Source organism: Amblyomma maculatum, chromosome 2, assembly GCF_055883805.1.
Source record: "Amblyomma maculatum isolate TAMU_Amacu chromosome 2, ASM5588380v1, whole genome shotgun sequence".
NCBI lineage: Eukaryota > Metazoa > Arthropoda > Arachnida > Ixodida > Ixodidae > Amblyomma > Amblyomma maculatum.
Window position 1 is genome coordinate 26,579,872 of NC_139345.1, and position 3,409 is coordinate 26,583,280.

The 3,409-nt window shown below is 43.5% G+C and overlaps 1 long non-coding RNA gene across 1 annotated transcript; it reads left to right on the plus strand.

Moving 5' to 3' along the window:
• Nucleotides 1-732: 732 nt before the first annotated feature.
• LOC146198192 (uncharacterized) lies at nucleotides 733-3,085 on the plus strand. The gene is made up of 3 exons (XR_014704714.1): nucleotides 733-857; nucleotides 1,517-1,601; nucleotides 2,717-3,085. It is a non-coding gene; the product is annotated as an uncharacterized LOC146198192 (long non-coding RNA).
• Nucleotides 3,086-3,409: the final 324 nt, after the last annotated feature.

Below are 3,409 nucleotides of genomic sequence, written 5' to 3' on the forward strand. Positions count from 1 at the left end.
TCTAAAAAAAAAGAGTGTAAAAGGAGGGTAACTTCGGGATTTATGCTATCTGAAACCGCATGGCTTAAATATACCCTGCGCAATCACCCGCACGGAAGACGTTAGTCTCTCTCGCATGACTTTACACCATTTCGTCCCTGCAGCTCAAGCAAAAAAAAGTTTGCCGCTTGTTTCTTCTTTTTTTTTTTTTATGATGGTAACCGGTTTCAAGCTGGGTGCGGCTGTGTTCCTACTTCCCGTCCGATGTCCTTTCAAGAGCTACCACAAAAGGACCCCTCGTTTTTCCCCGGAGGAGGTGGGGAATCGTCAAAAGTTGGGAGCATCTTATCTTCTTACAAAAAGCGGTGCCTCCCCCCCCCCCCCCCCCGACACCCGTCCCGTCTTTTGACTCCTACGCGAGCTTGACCGTGGAGAGAGCAAGGCCGAACTCAGAACAAGGGCGGACAGACAAGTGTGTACGCTGCAAAACAGGGAGAAAGGGGAGGTGAGGGGGGAGTGGTGGTGAGACGAGAAGCGAAGCAGTTGCTTTTTAGTTTTGTTGCTTTTATTCTCAACGCAGCGTCACGCGTTCGTAGTTGCTTGAGCCTGCCTGCGTTCCCTGCGACTCTGCTAGTCCGAGAAGACGACGACGGCGATTGCCGCACGAGTCAGCGTTCGTGCTCTTTGTCGTTGGTACTCATCTGTGTTTTTAGAAAAGTTCGGTTGCTCTCAGCGATTATTTCATCGAGTGCACTCATCGATGCCTCACTATGAAACGACTTCGTGAAAGTGTGAACTTCGGAATGAAACGGCGGATGGCTGGTCGTCGCGGTGGTGGCGTTCCAACGGATCCTTGGCGCCAAATTTCAGCCGCGCATGTAAGTGACGTTTTACATTTCGTTTTACGTGTTTTTCTCTGCTATTTAACTTGGCCTGAACATGTTTTGTTATTGCTTACGTCCGCGACGCTGCTTGTTTGTCTGTGAAACGGCCTCTGAGCACGACGTCTTGGATCCCAACCTGAGCATACCACTCCCTCAGTTCAGACTGGAGGAGCGGCGCATCCCAAAATTTTTAGATGGTCACGACCTTTTTGCGGGATGTTAATGGTGCATTTTTAGTCGTCTGCGACGCTCACAAGCATATCCCGCGGTCGAAAGTATGCGTCGACGAGCGCTAATGCAGTCCCGGTGATACGCATTGACGTGTTTGCATGCCGCATTATTTTTGCTCGCTGCCTACAATCGATTTTGATCGTCTGTTGTTGCTGCTTTACGGGAGCGTTGCCATAAATGCGGGAGAGCATGCAGGGGGATGGGTTAAGTTTACGGTTCTTTTGCCAGCAACTTGTACGTTCGAAGGCAGCGCGCTTGATATCCTAAAGTCACGCTTTCAGAACGTCGATTTAACCCCGCAGTTTTGAGCTGATGGCGTCGAGACCAGAGGTGGGACCGAGCCGATTCGTGTACATACTGTCGCAGTGACGCAATGTGCAGGAAAGACATTTCTCACGCTTTTTTTTTTTTTTTCGCTGCAGGCTCAAGTCCTTCGTCTCGTCTGCGCAAGAACGTAGACTGTCGTTTCTTCAAAGAATTTGAAACTGGTCTCTGCTATCCGTGCTGGTAAGTCCAAAGCATTGTTTCCGTCCAGAAAGGGGCGTTTAAATTGACACGCGCACTTTTGTGGCACATATTGCTGATCACTGACATCTGCCTCAATGTATACTGCTTGCGATTCTCGTCGGAGAATATTTATGTCGCGTGCCATGTGTGTGTCTCCTTGCGTGTTGCCATTTTCGCTCATGCCGTGCAATATGGTGCACGCCCAGACAGTGACTTATCAATTGAGTTTCATTGTGTTTGAGGGCGTGTGCGAGTAAATGGTGTTATTTAACTTGCTGATCACTTATGTTAAAAACTGATAATAAATATTGGACTCGATCAAATCACTTAACAAGTGAAAAATCTGGGTTAGCTGGTGATCAGATGTCTTCAGCATTGAAGCAAACCATGTGTCACCCCTTCTCTGCTTTAAGACTGACTTTCTTTTTGTAATCGGTACATAAAAAGACCAGCGCAAAAAAAAATAATAATTACGGGGACAAAGGAACAAAAAATGACAGGACGGGCACTGAAATACGTTTTGTGTTCCTTTGTACCTGTTTTCTTTTTTTTCGCTGGTCTTTTAGGGTGTAAGTATGAACCAACTGGCCCAAACAGCTATTTTGATTAAATGTGCTAATTTTCGTTAGCGAGCTAAGGAAAATTTTTATATCACTAATATTTTTCATTTGGGGATTTGCTATAGTTTCTACTCAGCTATTTCCATTCTGAACTTTTCAGCCTCCTGACCCATAGAAAGGAGGCTATGCCTGACCAATAACAACACATTCTTTTCCTTCTGTAGTTTCTGTTGTCAGACATTGTGTTATACTCATTACTATAATTCACTGGTACTGAGACATTCCCTCATTGAAGTTAATGTGTATTGTCATTGTGCTAGCAGTTTGTCATAAATCTGCTATTCTAGTTTATTTAAGCAGTTATTTCGACTGTAAAGAGGTGGCAGATATTGTTACAGATATATCTAGGCACAGGAGTTGTAGCTTTTAAGCTCATTGTCAAAATATTTGAGTCATTGTTGTGGCATGTGTGGTGCCATTATTTTTTGTACTATAGTTATGTATGTACTAGTTACAAGTATCATGCTAATGTTATGAATGATACCTTTGCTGCAGCGTACCTGCCCGTAGGAGGAATACGGTGTAGAAGTGCTGTTACTCCTGCTTCTAAAGATCAACCTGCTTTCTTCAGCGCTGGACGACTACTTACGGCAAGATTTGTGTGGTATGTATTTTTCGACATAACTGTGGCATTGTGGTCTGTTCATTGTTGCTTTATGTCTATCAAAGAGCATATTTTTCGATGCTGAGGAGCAATAGCCCTGGCATTACATTGATTTTGGAACCATTCAGTGCTATTGAGCAAGTTAGCAAGGGAGGAATTTTTTCAGTATGTAATCGATCTGAACATGTTGACTTCTTTTTATTGAGTGAGCTGTTAATGTATGCCTCTTTTCTTTTTTTCTTCAAAACCTAATATTTAAATTGTTTGCACTTGGTTCTCAGCAGTAAGGTTATGTTCTCTGATGGGTGTAATTTTCAACAACTCACATGCTCTTATGTTGCTAGGTATGTCCACAATAGAATGAAACTAAAAATGAAGTACTGCAGGTGATATGTAATGGACGGTATTTTAGCACTTTCAGCTTTATTGTTTCTTTTGTGTTCTTTATATTGTTTTGTGCCATTTGTACTCAGCGTATTTTCCTTGTGTTCCACCACTACCATTTAACAAATATATATATATATATATGCCCCCACCCCTTATGTCATGTCTATGGGCCTATAAAGGGAGAATGAATGAAATGA